Source organism: Protopterus annectens, chromosome 2.part0, assembly GCF_019279795.1.
Source record: "Protopterus annectens isolate FY-2018-M chromosome 2.part0, PAN1.0, whole genome shotgun sequence".
In the NCBI taxonomy this organism is placed as follows: domain Eukaryota; kingdom Metazoa; phylum Chordata; order Ceratodontiformes; family Protopteridae; genus Protopterus; species Protopterus annectens.
The window spans coordinates 413,827,366-413,851,033 of NC_056728.1; the positions used below are offsets into that span (position 1 = coordinate 413,827,366).

Consider the following 23,668-nt stretch of genomic DNA (forward strand, 5'->3'; position numbering starts at 1 on the left):
TCTAAGTACATTTGTAGTAACAAATGAATTTCAGACAGTTCTCAGGAAAACAACAGTTACATTTGTCAGAAGAAACAGTGCAATAATAGTGCATCAGACACAGCTTATACTTGAAGCCGTCTTTGCATAGATAGGAGGAACGGAGATACTTTGTATGGTTTTATGTTAAAGAAGTAGTATTAGTTCAGCAGAGAAGACTGCTATGTGGTATCAAGTAATCAAACTGTCCACGTGGTAGTCACAGACCTACAAGCTGCTTATCTGAAAGTAAAGATTTTCATGTCTAACGCCTACCCAGAAATGTATAGTTTTATTCCATTTGAAACTGTAGGTCTTTATCCCACAAAGCCCTATAGTTTATTTATTTACTCAATGTGATCCTTACAGTACTTTTTTCTTCATTTGTAACCATGATGCTGGCAGTAATTCATATAGCAAAAGTGAAATTAATATGTATATTGTGAGTAGTTGGGCACAAGATGGGGTAACTAATATATTTGGTACAACAAATTTAAACTGTAAACATATTGCAGCACTTTTCTTTAGATGAGGGTTCGTGAGTTTAGCTAAAGCTATGTGGTAAGATTACTAAATGAAGCAACAAAGCATACTGATAAGACTCTTCCAAGTTTAAATGACTGCCTCAATTTGTAAAAAAATTCTGTTTCCTCTTCAGTAAGGATTGCTTTGTTTAGTGTTTAACTGTGCGTTTTTGTCATTTTGTTTGGTATTGTGTATTTTTCTGTGCATCTAGCTTTGTCATTGAAGAAAATGCATAAACTGTTAAATACGCAAAGTTGTAAATTATAAACCCAACCTACAAGTATATTTGTCACAGTTGTATTATATAAAATGGATAAGCTAAAGTACACAGTGGTGCAGCTGAAGGCACTGTTGCCTCACAACACTTGGTTTTCTAGTTCATTTCCCAGCTGTGGTACCTTCTCTGCAAAAGTTTGCATGTATTCCATTTCCATTCTTGGGTTTTACAGGGGTCTCCAGTTTCCTGTCATATTAGCAAAGATGTCCCTAGAGATGAATTGATGATCCTCTTAAATGTCATTGTGTGTGCATACAATGAGCATGTGTCAATTCTGCAGTGGACTGACATCCTTCCCAGAACTGATCCACTCTCTCTCATGGCTGATGAGTAATGTGATATTCTTGAGCGCCTCTATAGTCCTGAAGAGGATAAAGCAGTAATCAGAATCAGAAAGTGACTTGATGAATTGTACACTCTAAAGCTAACACACTGCTGTACCTAAACTGTGATTGCATACTGACTTCTTGAACTCTGCCCTAGAAAACCATATTTGTAACCTTGTAGGTTAAAATGTCTGCATATGGTTATGTGTATTTTATTAATAATTTGCTTAATGTTATGAGCAACAGAGGAGGATTATGCTGACATGCATTTACATTCCACCAAAACTGCTGTTATGGAGCTTTCAGCAGGGACTGTTACCTGTAGGTGGGGACTGGAACTTGACTTGTAATGATGATGTGTCAGGGAGACCTAGAAGGGAAGTGTAACAAAGGAGGTATATTTCTGAAAAAATATGAAAATATTTGGTATGGCTCAGCCAGAATTTACACATTATTCCCCAAGGTACAAAAGCTGGTCTAGACTTGATGGAATTTATATTCCACAGGATAGGATTGATTTACATATAGAAGAATTCCTGTTAGATAACAGAATCACTATAGACACAATTTTATTAAAGTGGAACTTCCCAAGTTAGCTTCTATAGTGGGAATCCCTAAAGTCCACAAAGATACAGTAGATCCCCCATTTAGACCTATTAATGTGAAATTGTTCGATCTCGCCCTTTGTTCTTGCGCACGGGTTCGGAGCCGACCCTCTGCTCCAAGTCGGCCACATCGCAAGCTCTGCATCTAAGAGAAGCTCGAGGCCCAGTTCCTATCCCATGATCCCCTGCTGCTATCCCTCAGATCTAGTTTGCCGCTGCAACAGGTCGCGTCGACGAGAGAGCTCGGGCCAGTAAAACTTTATTTTTTCACGTTTTAAAAATAGTTTTTTTTTATTAATAGTTAGTTTAAAAGAGTTGTGTGTGTGTGTTAATTAGATATATCCTCTTTAATATTAGTAGTCATAGTTGTAGGAGCGGCTGCTCCTAGGCAGTAGGCCGGTTGTTTCTGTCAGGGCTTTGGCGGAATTATTACTATCCTAATACTGCATATTTGTAATAATAATTATATTCATATATATATATTTTTTTACTCTTAGTGTGGTTTGCTGTTATATTTACGCCTATAGTTTAGTGTGGTTTGCTGTGTGTTTTTTTCTACAGTAGAGTTATTATATTTAGGGTTAGCTTGTAGTTATGTCTGCGAAAGCTAAATCAGGATTCAAGCGCTGTCAGTGTGGACAGAAGATGTCCATTACGGACAATCATACCTCCTGCGTCTACTGTCTTGGCCCTCTCCACCTTCAGGAGGACTGTTCCATCTGTCACTCCTTTAGTGGAAGGGTCATGATGGAGAGACGCAGGAAGCTTATTGAGAGGGGCCTTCTAAAGCCCGATTTTCAAGAGGCCTTAGAGAAGGCTGACCAGGCATCGAAGTCTTCGAAGGGGTCGAAGTCTTCGAAGGTATCGGAGCCCAAGTCTTCGGCTCCGAGCACCTCAATTAAGATTCGGTCGCCAGCTCCACAGACCTTGGAACCGAGCATCGAACGGTTATCTCGAATCGAGGCCCAGGTCTTGGAGCCGGTGTCAGAGGTGCCTCCGTCTTCGATCCTTCGCTCGGTGACCTCTTCGGCCCCTTCATCCCGTTCCTCCAGGGCGATGTCGAACACCAATGTGGATCGAATGGTACAAAAGCTTATGGAGAACATGGCTGTGTCCAAACTCATTGCGGTTTCGTCCCAGTTGGTTTCGAAACTTGAAGCCCTCCCTGTTCCATCCATAGATCGTCCTTCGAGACCCATCGAGTCTTCGGAGCCGGAAGTTGAGGATCTGATATTTGTTGATCCCCCGGTGCCGAAGCCTTCCTTAGTGCTGTCGGCACCACTGACCTCGACACCCTCGGAGCCCGTCGAGGGGTCTCGGAGCCAACGGTCTCTCCTTGGTTCCGGGGTGGAGAGTTGAACTGAGCTTTCGGTGCCGACTCTTCCCCTCGGGGCCTCAGTGCAGATTAGCTCAGCTCCGTCCTCTGGATCGGAGCCCGTGGCTCTGGTACCGGGGAAGCTACCGTGCTCTTTGGATCCGGTGGAGTCCTCGGCCCAGGGCTCCAGTGCCTTTGACGCCATGAGGAAGGTCTTGTCTGGTCAGACACTCACATCATCAGAGTCCACATCTCCTTCCCCGAAGGGACCGTGTTCTGCTTCTGCGCCCTCGATCCCCACCAAGCATAGAGACCCAATGCCTCAGCCAGCCCCAGAGGGTGAACCCTGTTCCTCGGAAGCTTCACCAGATGCCCCCTCTGATGAAATTCCAAGGATGTGATTGTGCAAGAGGAGGCACATTGATTCCTCACAGGAATCTTTGATATCGGACACAGACCTGGATGAGTCAGAGGGGTCCCCACGGTCCTCCCCTGAGAATGTCTCATTCGCTGACATCTTAGAAATTTTAAAACAGAGGGGTGGCTGGCAGACACTTGCCCCCACTGAGGACAAGTCGGTGTTGTTGAAGGCATTTGGGACTCAACCTTCCACTTCCTGGGTGACTCTGCCCTTCGATGAGTTAATGGATTTAATAGCTCGAAGGGCGTGGGAGGCCCCTGATACCGTAGAATCAGTCCCTCGGAGACCAAATAAATATATTACTGCCTCCCAAGATAAAGCTTACCTTACCAAGGGAGTCCCTGTCAATGATATGGTGGTGGCAGCAGCCACCAAGAAGGAAATGTCCGAAGCATCTTCCTCTGTTCATCCTCCTAACAGGGATTCTAGGACTATGGACAGGTATGGGAAGTACGTGTTTAGTTCAGCGACTTTTGCCATGAGATCGCTGAACTACCTTTCCCATTTTACGCGCCTTCAGAGAGATCTCATTAAGGAGTTGGGAGATGCTCTCCAGGGTACCACAGATGCTGCTGTCTCAGACAAGGTGACAGCACAGCTTAACACCCTTACTTCAATAGTTAACTCATCCATGAGGCTCATATCATATGCGGCCGAAGGTTCAAGTAGGGCGGCAGCCTCAGCGATTGCTCTGCGGAGACAATCCTGGATGCGCCTGTGCTCCTTTGCGGAAGCCTTTGTCTTCCTTTACTAATGCCCCATTTGATGGTGCCTCCTTGTTTGGGCCCAAAGTGAAGGAGACACTCACTAGGTGCGAGCAAGAGGGAAAGACCCTGTCTACCGTAGGGGTCCATTTTTCCGCCCCCTCTAGACCGTACCCCAAAGGGCAACGAGGCGGAAAAATGTGGTTCAGAAAGACTCCGGGATCTTTCCAGTCTGCACCTAGCGATACACCCTTCAGAGGCAGAGGAGTGGGAAGAAATGGAAGACGCCGCCCAGGTGGCAGAGGGGGTCCGCAAAACCAGGGTGACAGGGATACCGTCCCTGAGAAGCCCTTCCTGCACTCCTGAGTGGAGGCCCAGCTGTCCTGCTCTGGAGGCAGTCGGGGGTTGCTTGGCTTTATACCCGGAGGCCTGGCTAAATCTCACATCAGATTTCTGGGTAAAAAGTATAATAACCAGAGGATACGATATTCCCTTTCTAAACAAACCACCCACCCAAAAAAGATTCCCAGATGTTCCACCCGCTCTGCGGGATCAAGCAGCCATAGAAGTACAAAGGTGGTTAGAAAGAGTCATCCAGCCAGTCCCGGCGGACCAAATAGGATCCGGAACTTACTCAAGGTTCTTTTTAGTTCCAAAGAAAACAGGGGACTGGAGGCCAATACTGGACCTCAGCAGACTCAACGCCTTCGTGAAGAAGGAAAAATTCCAGATGGTCACGCTACAATTCCGTTTCTTCAAACGAACGATTGGATGTGCTCTATAGATCTCAAGGATGCGTACTACCACATAAAAATGGCCAGGCCATCCAGAGATCACCTGCACTTCCGGCTGGGAGCTAGTCATTTTTAGTTTCGAGCTCTGCCCTTTGGCCTCACCTCAGCCCTCAGGGTGTTCACCAAGTGCATGGCAGTAGTGGCGTCTCACCTGAGCCGATGGGGATTCCGAGTGTTTCCGTATCTGGATGACTGGCTCCTTACCGCCACCACCAAGCATCACCTAGTGCAAGCCAGGGACTATACAAACAACCTCTGTTCCAGCTTAGGAAAAACAGTGAACTTCGAAAAATCTTCCTTGTCGCCCTCACAGCATATCTTATTCATAGGGGCGGAGTTATATACTTCCGTAGTACGGATAAGACTTCCTCAGGCAAGAGTGTCAGCTCTGAGGGATCAGGTCTCTATTCTTCTTCAAAACAAAAAAGTCCCCCGCGGTACAAGTCTTGAAAGTATTGGGCATGATGGCAGCTACCCTTATTTCAGTTCCCCTAGGGAGAATGCACATGAGGATCCTCCAGTGGCTCCTCTTTGCTCAGTGGTTGTTCCAACGGTTACCGTTGTCACACAGAATCTTAATCACGGAAACTTGCAAGTGGGACCTTCGTTGGTGGATAAACAATCAGGAACTGACGATGGGGCATCAGTTTGCACTCCCTGTCCCCGTAGCCACAATAACCATGGATGCTTCCCTGATAGGGTGGGGGGACTTTTTCAGAGGAGAACAGTCCAAGGAGAGTGGTCGAAGTACGACCTACACATCAATGTCCTGGAGCTGAGAGCAGTATTCCTGGCGTTGCAACACTTTCATGACTCCCTTACCTCTGGAAAAAGTGGCAATTCAGACGGACAATATGTCAGTAGTCTGGTACATAAACAAACAGGGAGGAACCAGGTCTTACCTCTTATGCAGAGAGGCCCTAAGAATCTGGCAATGGGCTGTGTCCACCGGACGCTTTCTAATAGCAATGCACATCCTGGGAACATCCAACGTCATAGCGGACACGTTGTTACCTCACAAGTGGTCCCTCAAGAATCAAGTTGCGGAGGAGATCTTCCGCAGATGGGGCCAGCCTTGCTGCAATCTCTTTGCTTCCCCCTTGAATGCCAAATGCAGAAGCTACTTTGCCCTGCTTCCCCCTCCGGGGGGTGCCCCCAGGGATGCACTGGTACACGATTAGCCCCCGGGTCTCCTCTATGCCTTCCCTCCTATTCCATTAATTTCCAAATTTCTACAGAAAGCCAAAGGTCTGGGAAGGACGATCATCTTGATAGCACCATTTTGGCCTCGACAGATCTGGTTTCCCTTTCTTAAGCTCACCAGATGGAGGAACCTTGGACTCTGGACCCAGTGCCAGACCTGTTGACCCACTCGTCAGGAGTTCCTCACCCATGTCTTCAGTCCCTCAAACTGACAGCTTGGCTGCTCCACTTCCCAACCTAGCCAGGTCAAACCTTTTTATCCCCGGCAGTGCAGCACATTTTAGTTTCTTCCCACAAAGCTTCCACAAGAAAGCTGTATAGAAGCAAGTGGAAACGTTTTGCGTGTTGGGTCTCCAGACAGGGTATAGAACCTTTAGTGGCCCCTATTCACAAAATTTTAGAATTTCTCTCCACACTCTTTCATCAAGGGTCCTTGATGTCCACGATAAGAGTTCAACTAGCTGCCATATCAAATTTTCATGTGGGTGAAGGGGGAGCTACAGTTATGTCCCACAGACTTTGTAGAGCATTTATGAAGGGTACATTCCATCTCAGGCCACCCATACAAAACCCGGTATTTCCCTGGAATTTGAATCTAATGCTGTCTCAACTTATGTTGGAACCCTTTGAGCCAACTTCGACGTGTCCACTTAAGTATCTATCCTGGAGAACCCTGTTTCTGGTGGCAATCACTTCGGCTCTCAGAATCTCGGAACTACAGGCATTGTTGATTTAGACCCCCCCGTATATAGCCTTTCACCCAGACAGGGTCACCTTGCGTACTAATCAATCCTTTCTGCCGAAAGTATGTTCAGTATTTCATATTAATCAATCCATTGAGCTTCCCACTTTTTTCAGGAACCATTCTAATAAATTGGAATACATGTTACACAAATTGGACGTCCACAGACAGTTGAGATTTTATCTGGACAGAACTAAGGAATGTAGGAGATCAGATCAACTTTTTGTTTTCTTTGCGGAAAATAAGAAAGGACTGGCAGTGACAAAATGCACGCTATCTAAGTGGCTGTCAGACTGTATAAATTTTGTCTATTCATCCTCCAAGCAGTCTCTTCCGTTCAAACTTAAAGCTCATTCTACCAGGGCTGTTTCTACTTTTCTGGCCCACGCCGATCGTTTACCGTTAGATACCATATGTGCGGTGGCTACTTGGGCCAAACCTCATACGTTTATTACTCACTACAAAGTGGACAGGACCTCCAGGGACAGGGCTTCCTTTGGTTCTACGGTTCTCAGGAATGTTCTTCCGTGAGCCACCTAGGGTTGCGGTGCAAGGGATGCTACCCGTGCGTAAGAACAAACTGCGAGATCGAACAATTTCACATAAAGAAGTTATGTTCTTACCATAACGTTCCATGTGAATTGTTCATCTCGCCTTTGTTCTTACAATCCCTCCCTCCATCCCACTCCACGTTCTGGAAGAACGGTTATGACTGGTGTCTGGTTACTTTCTTGGGGTTACCTGGCACTATCTGCTTCCTTTAGGTGTACTCATTACTGTATGCCTGTCTGTATATAATTTGAGTATTTCAATCTCGTGTGGATGAGAGAGTTGGCAAAGGGGTTAGTTATGTTATTGAAGTCTGGTTTCTTAGCAAACTTGATCTGAGGGATAGCAGCAGGGGATCATGGGATAGGAACTGGGCCTCGAGCTTCTCTTAGATGCAGAGCTTGCGATGTGGCCGACTCGGAGCCGAGGGTCGGCGCCGAACCCGTGCGTAAGAACAAAGGCGAGATGAACAATTCACATGGAACGTTATGGTAAGAACATAACTTCTTTTTTCAGGTAGTTATTCCAAAATCTTCCCTATGGGTTCAGTTATTGACTTTCACTTGAAACATATTTACAACAAAATTCCACATATGATGAAAGATTCATGGGAATGTTTGAAGAAATATCCTACATATTTGAGAAGTAACAATTTGTTATTTGTAACCATAGATGTTGTAGACCTTTTCTCTTGTATCCCTAAAATTGATGGATTAGAGGCATTTGCTAACAGCATACATAAATATGCAGACCTTGAATGGGACAAAGCATGCTTATTAATGGACATGATGTCAATTGTCCTTGAACATAATTACATTCAATTCGAGGGTGAATTCTTTAGACAAACCAGGGGCATTGCTATGGGAGCAGCATGTGCTCCCATCTTCGCTAACCTGGTTATGTTATACTGGGAAGAGACCAAGGTGTTTAAGAGCCAGTTTATGCAATATATTAAATATTATTCACGTTATTTAGATGATATATGTATATATATATATATATATATATATATATATATATATATATATATATATATATATATACATATGCATATATGTATATGTATTATGGGAAGGGAGTTCGGATAGGTTGGACCAGTTTTTAATACATCTCAATCAGAGTAGCAACTATTTAAAATTCACTTCGTATAGCAATGATTTTGGTGTGCTCTAGTTAGACACGTGTGTTTCTAAAATGGGATCTGGGTTTAAGTCAAGAATTTATAGAAAAAATACCTTTTCCAACAGTTATTTAGAATGTTCCAGTTATCATCCCAGGAACAGATTTATCAACATTTACAAAGGACAGATCATACGTGCCATCCGAATGACTTCTGTATACAAAGACATGATAGAGGAAGTGGCACATATCACGACTATGTTCCATTAAAGAGGGTATGATGACAAGATGATGGCTAGGGTTAGTCAACAAACTATTCAAGGATGGACATTTAAATATAAACCATTGTTGGGCTTATATTATGCATCAGGGCTGACTGATGATCCACCAGTACATTCCCTAGAAGATAGTCCATCATATGGGAAATGTTGTGTGTTGGAATATGGACCATATATAGGTAAAGTTATGAACATCTTGACTACCAATTGGAATATTATTGCTATTGATGAGGAATTAGTATTTTAGGGACTGGACACTGATTTGTGTATAAGATGGGGTACAACATAAAGAAATATTTAGAGAAAAGGAATTTAAAACCAATATCTTATGACTCTTATACTAAAAAATGTGGTAGTTGTAAACAGTGCAGTCACATTCTTCAGGAAAAAAGTATAACATTGGAAAATATTTATAGTACAAAAATAATATTCAAACAAGGTAATTGTTGCACTAAGATGATTGTATATATGGCTAAATGCATGGCATGCTCAGGATTTTATATAGAAAAACTGAGAGGAAATTTAATAAACTGATATATTCTCATTTATATAGTATGAGGACAAAAGATGAAAAGAATGCTCTTTTTAGACATATTAAAAATGTGGAGACAGGCACTATTTCAAGTTTGCTATTATTGACCGTGTTCAACTTGACATGGGGGGGAAGACTTCAAGGGCCTGTTATCATACAAAGAGTATTGGTGGCAGGTTTTATTGGATGCTTCAACCCCACCAGAACTCAATGACGTTATTTCTATTAAACCTTTGCTAGGTATGGGTTGAATTTGGGTTTAGTGGCATATGCAACAGTTAATTTGTGATTATAAGACACAAACAGGCATACCAAATGTTATATTTATTTATATTTATATTCATATATATTCACATCATATTGATGGTACAATTTTGTTATAATATTTTTATAGACAGGCAGATTTAGGACAAGATATATATGGTCATTGTATATTGTATTGCTGTTTAGATTCTTATAGTTTTTATAGGACAGTTTGGATGGATATGTAATAATTTGTTCTGTATTACCCAGGCATTGTACATATAAATATTTAATACTAAAATATTTTTAAGGTTTAGATTTATATTTTATAATACATATTATATATTGTATTTGTTCACATTGTGATTAGCATAGACAGGATTTTTATAATAATAGGTTTTGCACTATGTGTATTTTTAGGTGTCATATACCTTTAATATGAAGCATTGTGTAATTTGAATTTTGGCGCCAAAAAGTTTATTTAAGTGCTGAGAGGTTTGTTTCAACTTGTTCTGAAGAAGCTTGCCATTCAGCAAGTGAAAGCGCTTAACCTTTTGGATTATTCTGTGTTTCATTTAATAAAATTACAGTTTGGCTGAGGATACCGTTGGTTTTTGAAGACATTTGTTTCATTTGTTTTATCTATTCCACTGGCTTTTAAAAAAAGTTTATTTAACTGCTGATAGAGTAACTGTGGATATCACTGGTTTTTGAAGTCATTTGTTTCATTTGTTCCACTGGCTTTCGTACACACTTTTCAGCTGCTGAATTGCATTTTTTTGGTGAGTTTCGTCTCAAGACACTGGGACTGTCAACGTTCTATGTTTTATTCTGTTCAGTATTATATTCCACAGGAGCATATGCATTTAATTGAAAACTTCAACGCCCATCCAATAACTATTTCAGCTTCTTTGCTAATAAAAACTAAGATAAAATTGCATTAACATTTCCCCACCTACATGTTAAAAAGATAAGAATTCAAGGAATGGGTGATGGAAATTATTCAATAGTTAATAGAGGAAATAGAATTTTTTTCAGAAGGGCTCACTAGTGAGTGGGATGACATGAAAACAGAGGTGAAAGAGTAGAAGTAAGAGAGAAAGAGATATAGTTAAGTAATCAGAATTATTTAAAAGGGCTGACAAATGTTGAAGTATAAAACAAGGACCAGCACTTGACTCTGTGAAACACAACCAACCACAAAACGAATTGACCTAGGTTTCGTCTTTATTCAGACTTCTTCAGAATACTAATAAAACCAATTTCAACCATACAAGCTTAAATAAGAAACAAGTCATGACATCATTACTTAATTGAATGATTTACATTCATCTTACTTAAAGTGAACTGAACACACTAATACAATATTATAAGTAAAAAGTACTGATTAATAAATCATATACAGCACTAGTTAAAAAACATACAATAAATAAATAAACATTAATGAAATGCAATAATTATAACCCCTTTATCCAAGAATGTATTTTAATTTTAAAATTGGGGCAATAGTGATATAATCATTAATGCCAGGGGATACCATGGCATTCAGTTTCAGTTGCCACCTCATTTCACTAATGTCAAGGTGAAGATCAAGGACCTTGCGCTGTACATCCATAACTACTTGTTGCATTACACAAAATTTAAAAGTATGCCCACTATTCGATTCAATGTGTCTATACAGTGCATTAGTTTTTTCTTTAATCTTGTATCTGACAAATGCTCTATAATTCGGTCTCTAAGGGCTCTACTGGTTTTACCAACATAATATGCTGGACATTGACCACATTGTGCCAAATGCACCACATTTTTGGTGTAACAGTCAAAATGTCCACTGAACCTAATAGAAACACCAGCCACATTGAACTTAGAATTTGTGGGACATACCAAATGACACACACTACATCTACCACATTTAAAATTCCCAATGTGCCTCCCCGTGGAATTACAAACATTGCCACCCTTCTCTAACAATTGCTTAAATGATTTTGCCTTACTAAATACACATTTAGGAGGACTGCCTACCTTTTCCCATACCAACTTGTCAAGCCTAAGTAACTTCCAATTGTTGAACACTATATCCCTAATATAAGGAGCATCAAATGAATATGTGGTAATGAAATAAATCCCACATTCCTGACTCTCCTTATCAGCACTATTCACAGCTACTTTACTGAGTTCAAGTTGGTTATTGACCATACCAACACTATCATCCATTCCCATCATTGAGGCTTTCTGTAGAAATTTGGAAATTAATATAATAGTGACCAATATGTACCATCTACTCTCTTTTGCTTAACTTCATCTGCTATAACTTTACACATACTTTCAGGATATCCTCTCCTTATGAACATGCTCACAATGAATTCTACCTCCCTCAAAAATTCCAACTCGCCACTAGTCATCCTGGCAGCCCTGACCATCTGGCCTTTAACAATTGCTTTTTTCTGGTGGTCAGGGTGCCAACTGGAATAACTGAGATACGAGTTGGAAAAGGTAGCTTTCCTGTGGATAGTAGATATCAGGGCATGCTCAATAGGATCAATTTTCAAATTAACATCTAAATATGTGATCCCTCTTTACTAAAGGCATGGGTGAACTTCAAAAAATATACTGTATTATTAATGTACTCCAAAAAACAATGGACATCTTCGACACTACCAATCCCATACTATGAACAAATCGTCTAAAAAACGGGTGTAGTGCCGAATCTTAGACTTGAACCCGCTTTCAAAAACAAATTCCTGCTCCCAGAATGACATGACGTAGTTTGCATAAATGGGGGCGCAAGCCGCCCCCATAGCAACACCTGTGACTTGCTTAAAGTATTGTCCTTCAAAAAAAGATGAAATTGTTGTTTAATATTGTCTCCATCAAGGTTACAAGCAAATTTATACGGTCCTGATCATATAACCCAGTTTTAAAAAGCTGCCGCTCCAACCATTCTAAACCAATGTCATTAGGTATAACAGAAAAAAGATTGACAGCATCAGTTGTAACCAAAATCGTGTTATCACTAATTTCGACAGTCCTTAACTTTTCCAAAAACTGCCAAGAATCCTTGGTGATGTAATCAAATAACCTAATCCCTTTTTATAGCTGACAATCCAAAAATGTACTTATAAAACAAGTCTTAATACGTTTACCGTCAACTATAGGCCTAAACTTAACGTTATCTAGCCCTTTATGTATCTTAGGGATTCCAAAGATACTACTCACCACAGGATGCTCATTGTTAATATAAGAATACTCCAACTCGTCAATTTGCCCCTGCATTAGTAAATCCTCCAGTAACAAATTCACTTTAGCGTAAGCAATATTGACTTGATTTAAACTACTTTCCTCATAGGTGTCACCATTTAACATAATCAACATGTGATTAATGTAATCATTCCTATCCATGATTACTAAACCACTGCCCTTATCTGGCTTCATAAACCTAATAGACTGATCTTTAACCAATTCATTTAATAAGAAATATTCTTCCCTAGTTAAATTGTTTGCCTTGCTAAATGCCTCAAATCCACTTCCAGACTTACTCCTATTAATATCTTCTCTAATGTCAAGTTCACAAATCTTCTCAAACAACCATACAGTATTGTTAGAAAGAGGCATAAACCTGCTAGGCTTTCTTAAAACGGCCCTTTGACCGCCAAGAGTATCATGAAACATTAATTTCAGATTCATCTTCCTTGTTAACTTCAAATCAATCAAAATGTCACTTAAATTACCTCTCACAAGGGGAACAAAGGTAGATCCCTTTGATAACAACTCAACATGTCGTGAATCAATGACCTTACTAGAAAAATTGTAAACTTTATAGTCACCATGGGTGTTGCATACAACCACAGGGTTGCTAATACACTCTCCATTACCCATTTTTAATTGTTCCTCTGCAATTTGAATCAAGCATTCAATTTCCTCATCAATGCTCGCTTCAACACAACCCATGGTTGATCCTATGCTTTTACAGGCAGAATTGAAAATTACATCATTGTTTTCACATGAAATACGAGGAGTCAAATAAATGCTTAAATCAGCATTAGAATCAACCTGCTTGCTGTTAGCAGAAAAAACTGGCAAGCCAGAAGTGCCAGCAGGTACCTCACCTATACAGGAAATTTCATTAGGTTCTAAAACAATATCACTTAACCCTGTTGTCACAACATCACTTTCATAATGACTATTCATATTACTCTCTATTCGGTTGCTGAAACACGCTTTAAACTCATCGTTCATACTATGTAAATGTTTGCATGCACCACTAGTACCAGGATCAACATGGCTTTCACAAAAGGTCACAGGGTTACAAATAACATCACCATTATCTGTTGACAATAGCTCTTCTCTTGAAAACTCATTCTCCCCACAAATATTCCCTTCAATAACATCCGTGGGTACATGAATGCGTTCCCAAACAGAAGTAATATATTTTTCATTATTTTCATTAGAAACAACAGAAGTTGAATTAATATTTAAATCAGTGTTTGACTCAATCAACTCACTATCAATCAAAGAAACTGATGAACTAGCATTAGGAACCAGTAATTTACTCAAGCAAAATGTCTCATTAGGTTTTGTGGATATGCCACTAGACTGCATCATCGTGTGAATACTTTCACCATGAACATCCATATTAGCATTAATTCCAATGGGAATCATAACTCCAAGCCCTTCATTCGCACCAATGAACTGCTCAGGTGCAACACAAACATCAACATTATCAAACATATAGTCAATGGAGTCTCCCATAATGAATGATAAGGAAATTGAACGCTTGATTCAAATTGCAGAGGAACAATTAAAAATGGGTAATGGAGTGTGTATTAACCCTGTGGTTGTATGTAACACCCATGGTGACTATAAAGTTTACAATTTTTCTAGTAAGGTCATTGATTCACAACATGTTGAGTTATCAAAGGGATCTACCTTTGTTCCCCTTGTGAGAGGTAATTTAAGTGACATTTTGATTGATTTGAAGTTATTAACAAGGAAGATGAATCTGAAATTAATGTTTCATGATACTCTTGGCGGTCAAAGGGCTGTTTTAAGAAAGCCTAGCAGGTTTATGCCTCTTTCTAACAATACTGTACGGTTATTTGAGAAGATTTGTGAACTTGACATTAGAGAACATATTAATAGGAGTAAGTCTGGAAGTGGATTTGAGGCATTTAGCAAGGCAAACAATTTAACTAGGGAAGAATATTTCTTATTAAATGAATTGGTTAAAGATCAGTCTATTAGGTTTATGAAGCCAGATAAGGGCAGTGGTTTAGTAATCATGGATAGGAATGATTACATTAATCACATTTTGATTATGTTAAATGGTGACACCTATGAGGAAAGTAGTTTAAATCAAGTCAATATTGCTTATGCTAAAGTGAATTTGTTAGTGGAGGATTTACTAATGCTGGGGCAAATTGACGAGTTGGAGTATTCTTATATTAACAATGAGCATCCTGTGGTGAGTAGTATCTTTGGAATCCCTAAGATACATAAAGGGCTAGATAACATTAAGTTTAGGCCTATAGTTGACGGTAAACGTAGTAAGACTTGTTTTATAAGTAAAATTTTGGATTGTCAGCTACAAAAATGGATTAGGTTATTTGATTACATCACCAAGGATTCTTGGCAGTTTTGGAAAAGTTAAGGACTGTCGAAATTAGTGATAACACGATTTTGGTTACAATTGATGTTGTCAATCTTTTTTCTGTTATACCTAATGACATTGGTTTAGAATGGTTGGAGCAGCAGCTTTTTAAAACTGGGTTATATATTCAGGACCATATAAATTTGCTTGTAACCTTGATGGAGACAGTATTAAACAACAATTTCATCTTTTTTGAAGGACAATACTTAAGCAAGTCACAGGTGTTGCTATGGGGGCGGCTTGCGCCCCCATTTATGCAAACTACATCATGTCATTCTGGGAGCAGGAATATGTTTTTGAAAGCGGGTTCAAGTCTAAGATTCGGCACTACACCCTTTTTTTAGATGATTTGTTCATAGTATGGGATGGTAGTGTCGAAGATGTCCATTGTTTTTTGGAGTATATTAATAATACAGTATATTTTTTGAAGTTCACCCATGCCTTTAATAAAGAGGGGATCACATATTTAGATGTTAATTTGAAAATTGATCCTATTGAGCATGCCGTGATATCTACTATCCACAGGAAAGCTACCTTTTCCAACTCGTATCTCAGTTATTCCAGTTGGCACCCTGACCACCAGAAAAAAGCAATTGTTAAAGGCCAGATGGTCAGGGCTGCCAGGATGACTAGTGGCGAGTTGGAATTTTTGAGGGAGGTAGAATTCATTATGAGCATGTTCATAAGGAGAGGATATCCTGAAAGTATGTGTAAAGTTATAGCAGATGAAGTTAAGCGAAAGAGAGTAGATGGTACATATTGGTCACTATTAAAGGGTAGACTGAATAATGAACCCTCAATGATGGGAATGGATGATAGTGTTGGTATGGTCAATAACCAACTTGAACTCAGTAAAGTAGCTGTGAATAGTGCTGATAAGGAGAGCCAGGAATGTGGGATTTATTTCATTACCACATATTCATTTGATGCTCCTTATATTAGGGATGTAGTGTTCAACAATTGGAAGTTACTTAGGCTTGACAAGTTGGTATGGGAAAAGCTAGGCAGTCCTCCTAAATATGTATTTAGAAAGGCAAAGTCATTTAAGCAATTGTTAGAGAAGGGTGGCAATGTTTGTAATTCCACGGGGAGGCACATTGGGAATTTTAAATGTGGTAGATGTAGTGTGTGCCATTTGGTATGTCCCACAAATTCTAAGTTCAATGTGGCTGGTGTTTCTATTAGGCTCAGTGGACATTTTGACTGTTACACCAAAAATGTGGTGTATTTGGCACAGTGTGGTCAATGTCCAGCATATTATGTTGGTAAAACCAGTAGAGCCCTTAGAGACCGAATTATAAAGCATTTGTCAGATATAAGATTAAAGAAAAAAACTAATGCACTGTATAGACACATTGAATCGAATAGTAGGCATACTTTTAAATTTTGTGTAATGCAACAAGTAGTTATGGATGTACAGCGCAAGGTCCTTGATCTTCACCTTGACATTAGTGAAATGAGGTGGCAACTGAAACTGAATGCCATGGTATCCCCTGGCATTAATGATTATATCACTATTGCCCCAATTTTAAAATTAAAACACATTCGTGGATAAAGGGGTTATAATTATTGCATTTCATTAATGTTTATGTATTTATTGTATGTTTTTTAACTAGTACTGTATATGATTTATTAATCAGTACTTTTTACTTATAATATTGTATTAGTGTGTTCAGTTCACTTTAAGTAAGATTAATGTAAATCATTCAATTAAGTAATGATGTCATGACTTATTTCTTATTTAAGCTTGTATGGTTGAAATTGGTTTTATTAGTATTCTGAAGAAGTCTGAATAAAGACGAAACCTAGGTCAATTAGTTTTGTGGTTGGTTGTGTTTCACAGAGTCAAGTGCTGGTCCTTGTTTTATTTTCTGGTTGACTTGTTTTTTGTTGATGCGATGAAAAGTTGAAGTATTGCAGAATAAGGGAAATCTGACAGAACATGAATAGAAGCAAGTGTTTACTGTTGAAGAGGAAATAAGAGAGTATTTTGATATTATACACGAGTTTAGAAAAATTGCAGTTAAGCTATTATTTTTTGAAAACTCCAGAGTACCAAAACTTTTTGCGTAACAGCTTAGGCAACAGAAAGCATAACGGGTTGTCACCAGATTTAAGGAACCTATGACAAGAAAAATAACCAGAGATCCTATAAAAGCATTAGAGATATTTTGGAAATTTTATCAAAAAAATGTATAAAGCAGAGGAATGTGGAAAGCAAGAAAGAGCACAAATGGAAGTTTTATGAAACAATTAATTATGCCAAGGTTAGCGGAAGATGAGACAACTAATAGTTAAGATAGAAGGAAATAACATTTGTTTACCTACTTACGTACTTGTAAGTTTGTATTTGTCAAATAAGTAAATAAATAAATGATTGTCTGTTCCATCTCCACAATACAGTTAAGTCAGAATCGAATGGACCCCATGCCCAAATCCTCAGGCAAGGCCAGACACAGACCTCTGTGTAACGTGTTCTTGTCCTGGTATTTGATGCTAATTTAGTGCTATTGTTGCTTGTACCACCAGTGTGCACAAACTATTCATGTTTTGAACTCTTTACTGTTCTATTGATGGTTTTAAATCATCCAGCATGCACTAGAGGACAAAAATACTGAGGCTGTCTCTTCTGTGCTTTCTTGACAGTTGAAGTTTTCATGCCCTTGTTAGGACCCCACGTAAACCCTCACTTCTTCCTTTTGCTCGTAATGTCTCGCCGTACTGCTATTAATTTTTCTACAAGCAAACACCTTTATTATGCAATGGCTAAAACAGCTTACCCCAGTTTCTTATGTAATATAACATGTATAAAGTTATATCATGTTTGTAGGTTTGTAGGTTTATTGTATGTAACATAATTATAATTTTTATTCATCAAATTTGTAACCTGTTGTATTTTATTTCTCTTTGTCTCCTTTGTTTAGTTTTACTTTATTTTATATATGGTATACTTCTTCCTCTTTCAGTATTTTGGAGCTTTACTCCTTGGGTTTCCACTGAAGATGGGCTTCAGCTCAGTTGGACTAACCCAATTAACAAATGTCAAATAAATAAATAAATACATTTGTTTTCCAAGGTAGAACACTGATCTCATGGACCTTTTATAACCGTGATGTATAATCGATCAGCCTAAAAGTCTCCAGGAACAGATGATATTCCTATGGAAGTTTGGAAGTTAGAAGGGAAAAAAATAATAAAGATCTGGAAGATTTTGTTTAATAGTAATTTAAAAGGAGAGGAAGCACCACCATTTTGGAAGAAAGCTGTGGTGTTTCTGTTACCCAGAGAGAGCAAAGACCCAGACTCATACAGACCCATTTCAATTTTAAACCATGATTATAAAGTTTTATGAATGTACTAGCTAAAAGAATGGCAAAGGAGTTGCCAAAATTGATACATATGGTTCATTGTTGCTGAAATAGATACATATGGTTCATTGTGTTTTGTGGAGGGTAAGCAAACATTTGACAGCATTAATAGAACAATAATGATCCTGAGGGAAGCAGAATGTAATAAAATACCACTTTTGTTAGTTGGTCTTATGCAGAGGAAGCATTCAACAGATTAAACTGGGATTTATGAGTAGGGCATTGGAAGCATTTGCACTCACTGATATAATAAGGTAAATTAGGAGGAAATGTAGGTTCCTAGATGTGTACTAGGCTAATGGCCCTGGAGCCTTTACAAGCCTAGCCCAAAGGATTACCCTGGCATCATGCCACCGGACCTTAGTTCCCAGTGCCTCTGTCGCGTAAAGCCACTGGAGTGATCCCTGGGGTGAATTTTCTATTTCCAATCCACTCGTCAATGCTTCTCTTGAAGAGGGCCAGTGGGGTGCTCTGCTTGCCATGTATGGGAAGTCTGTTCCATAGCATGGGCAGCCTCTGGGTTATGAACCTGACCCTCCAGCATGTTCTGTTGATTGTGGCTATGAGGTTGAGGTCTTTGGAGTGTGTGGTGCGGAGGGATTGGGATTTCTTTAGATGTAGCATTTCTAACAGAGCTGGGTCAGGCATGGCTTTGTAAGTCGAGCAGAGATCGCCTCTAAGTAGGCGATGGGAGACAGAGAATAGTTGGGAGTTTTTTGAGTCTGTCCATAGAGGACAAATGTTTAAGGCCTAGGATCCTCTTTGTGAGATACTTTTGCGGCCTCTCCAGTTGTTGTAGGTGTTTAGTGAGGTACATGCCAAATGGGGCATTGTATTCAATATTTGGCCTAATAAGGGAAGAGTAGGGGGAGACAATGACCTCTTTCTTCCTGTGTCCAAAACCCTTAGTAATGAGGTGTGCCACATAGAAGGACTTTCTGACCGCAGTGGCAATGTGGTGATATGAAGGATTGTAAGCAAGAATTAAAATGGGAGTGTTTCCCTCCAATAAGTTATGTTTGGACTGAGAAACCAAAAAAGAGTGTCCTCTTTCCCCATTAATTTTTTTACATTTAGATCCATTGGCAAAGAAAATAAGGGACTCAGAAATTCAAGGATATAATTAGTATGGTAATCAAGACAAGTTGACTTTACTTGTATATTTTGTACTTAATAAATCCAGAAAAGGACTGTTCAGTGTTCTAGAACATTACGAGAGAGTTTCAAATCTTTTCAGAATATTAAATTAATGAAGATAAAAGTAAGGCTATAGTGATAAATTATGTACTTACCCATGAATTGGTTCAGAAATAACCCATATTTATGGGACATTTGATGAAGTATTTAGAAGTATGGATTAAAATGACTTGTATTATTGCATCTAAGGGTATGTGGAAAGAGATTAAAAAGATAACACAAAAACTGAAAAACTCAAAGCTGTTGTGTATAGGTAAAGATAGCAAGGTACAACAAGTGAAAATGTTTTTACTTCCTTTAGTTATATGTACAGGTCGGACATATTTTTATCAAACAGAGGAGAAGCTGTGAAGAAAAATTCATTCAATTTTTTATCAAGTAATCTGAGAAAGGAAGAGGACAAGATTTAATTGGAATAAACAGAGCATCCCCACAAAACAAGGTAATTTAGGATTACCTAATTTTAAAATTATGCATTTAAGGCTTATGTAAATATCACAATCCGAAGGTTATAAATTAAAAGTGGAAAGGGATGATGAAGTTGGTGGGGGTTCAAGAATTAAGGACAGAGTGGGATTTTGGATGCAGTTCCTTGCTGAGAATAACAGCCATACAAAATATTAGAATACTTTATACAACTTTATGAATGTAAGAACTAAGTCAACATGGTAATGGAGAAAGGAAATTTTACTGTAGGGATGACTTTAAACAGGGTAGAGAAAATAGCTGGGGGGGGGGGTGGCAAAGGAACCAAGGTGTTTGGAGCAAATAACTAGAGAGGGGAAGGTAATAGAGTGGGATGAGGTCGAGAAGAAGTTTGGACAGCAGATAAGAAACTGCTGAGTATAGGCAAAGAGAAGGAGACAGGGAAAGACCCAAGTGAAAGATGTACTGCAGTAGAGTTGTAGTTGAATCCAGAGCAGAAGCTGCTGTGAAAAAGGAGATAATTAGTAGGGCATATAAAATATTGCACGGCAACTATAAGAATCAGTCAGAGGAGTTTGGAAAAGATCGGAAAGAGAGACTGTAAAAGCAATTTACAAAGGATCAACAGGAGACTGTATGCATGTGTGGCTCTCAAGTATGCAACTAAGTCCAGAAAGTTGAGGATTTTTGTTTGGAAGTGTTCGCATGCGTATTTTTATACCTCAAGTAGACTTCAAAGAATTTTTCCTCAGGTAGATTGCAAGTGCTGGAGGTGTGGTGAAGACGAAAGAGGTAACTGGGAACATGCTTTTGTGAGTGTAATGGGTTGGCAGATTTAAAAGCTTTGCTACACAGTACTGTGTCAGATATATTGGGCAACCAAATGGCTATAACTAAGAAATGATTTTTTGAGCTAGGGCACAGGATCTGAATTGCCTAGACTTAGTAATGCCTTATTCATTTTAATTCTACTGGCTGCAGAAGAAGCAATTACTAGAAAATGGAAATGAAAATCTAAACCAACTATATTGGAAGTATTGAATATTATGAAAATCTAAACCAACTATATTTGAAGTACTGAATATTACAAAAGGGATAAAAGAACTGGAAACTGGATCTTTAGAAAACAGAAGGAGCAAATTAAATGATAAAATGGAATTTGTGGGAACAAAACATGCAAAATAATGTTGCGGAGGAAAGGAGTGAGGTTTAAGGCAAGGTGGGAAATGAGCAATTTATGTAATGTTGGACTAAATGAGAGTTGTAAAGAAAGTATGTCTATGTAATGTATAGTGTATGTAAATGAAAAAAGTTTTAATGTGGTTTATTTCTTCTACTAATGTATGCGTGTGTCTATGCATATGTCTTAAGCGATAATTTAATAAAGCTGTTTACAACAATAATAGTAATTTTCAAAATGTTGGATCCAGTGTTTTCTTTTCCATCCACTTTAACCTGTGGGTTATTGATTCTGACTAGATCCGAGGTCAGCACTCCGGTATCCTCAACTCTAGAGTTCCAGTTTCTCTCCAGTAATGCTCTGCATGCCTAAATCTCCTCATATTTATGTGTTGAACATGTTCTTGTAAAGCTCCACTGCATGTAAATAATAGTGGTTTTGCTAAGCTTTCACCATCAAAGAAATTGGTAGAGGAAAATTTAAAATCAGGATAAGGTGAAGTACAGAGGCAGGAAAGAGACAGAAAGGGAAAAGAGTAGAGAGAAAGAGAGAGGCCAAGAAAGAGCTGTTGATTCCTCTGCTGAGGATGAACTGGCACCAAAGACCCTTGGCCTTCTCTGCTCAAGTTGTGAATGTGGTGGTGGTTACCACAGTCTTATCAATAACAGCTTTTGCTGCCTCTTTTGTCAGAGCCACTCGGGTTTCCACAGTTTGACATCCATAGTCCCTTTTTATCTGCAGCGCTGTAGTCTGATCAGCTCCACTCCCCCTTCCCGGGTATTAACTCTGGATTTTGAATTCTTCCCAGAGCCCTGTCCTCCTTGTGTCTGGTCCTCCCCTTCACAGTCCAGGAGGTAGAGATACCTGTCCTCTATGGCTTCCTCTCTATCTGCAAAAGTATTAAGGAGAAGTTAATGCTAACCTTTTAGAAGGCCCAGATCAATCTGGGGATCACCCTCTCCTCCTCAGCCCCAAGGGTGGAGCAAAGTGTCCTAATATTTTACTGGTTGCTCCTTCTCCATTTCATCTTTTGGCACTGGTAACCCCAGATCTGGCACATACCTATGTTGTTTATTCTAAAGTGACTACAGCTTTGCTGTCTTCTGCATCAGCCACCACCTTGATATGTTGAACCTTGCAGCTGTATGCATCCTAGAACCATAGAGTCGGGGCTGGAGGTCTGGGATCAGGGTTGACTCTGAGGTTGTCTGAGCCTTCCATCCCCTTGGTGCTTCGGCCCTGCACAGCTCAGGGTTGGATCAAGCTGGGTCAGTGGCCGGAGTGGTGAGTCTCTCCAAGGTCTGTGGACTGAAGTGGGTCCTTCCCCAGTCACTCAGCCTTGGGTGTTCGATGATGTAGAGAGGACTTTGTTTTGTTCGGAGATTAGCTCATCCAGTTATATGTCTGATCCATCCTGATCTTCACTTTTTCCTGAGACTCATTTCACATAAACACTTCCAGAGACAGTCCAGTTTTGAGCAGGCCTGGACCTGGGGTTTCCCAATGCTTCTATACCTGCCCCACCTTTTCCCCTTGATGAGTACATAATGAGATTCAGTGTAAAAGGAAACCCATAGATTCCTCTGAGGGATCTCTGACTGAGGATTCCCCTTCAATGAAGAGGAAGAGCTCCGTAAATTCCCCATGATGGCACCTCCTTCAGTGATCTTCTTGATTTGATGAGACAGTAAGGAGGTTGGATTACTGAGGCCCCTTCCCTTGAAGAGTTGGTCAGTCTTGAGGGCTTTGGTGCAGGCACATCCACATCTTGGACCATGCATGCCCAAAGAAAAATTTGCTCCTGCCCAAAGATATCGATTGCAGGACTTGCTTCTAAAGGACCTGTTCTTGTAGTCACTGAAGCCCCTAAGAAATCTCTGAAGAGAGTGCATCAGCTCATCCCTCAAATGGAGAGTGATGGGCATTGGACTGATTTTGGAAGCGCACATATGCCTCAGTCACTTTTGCCCTCCATGTGCTGAATTATGTGGCACACTTGACAAGGCTTCAGAGAGACATAATCTCTGAACTTACTAAGTCTGTGGCATCTCAACCTTCATTCGAGTCTTGTACAGCCTTAGAAACTTAGTTGGCCACTAAGCTATCCATATCTAATGTTTCCATGCAAGTCATCTCCAATGCAGAGGATGGTACAACACATCTGGTGGGTATCAGCGTTGCAGTCCGCCAAAGTGCTTG

At 39.8% G+C, this 23,668-nt stretch overlaps 1 protein-coding gene across 2 annotated transcripts in view; it reads left to right on the forward strand.

The window, feature by feature from the left end:
• Positions 1–23,668, forward strand: part of CARNMT1 (carnosine N-methyltransferase 1) — a 684,763-nt gene that overhangs the window by 158,521 nt on the left and 502,574 nt on the right. The window lies entirely within an intron of this gene.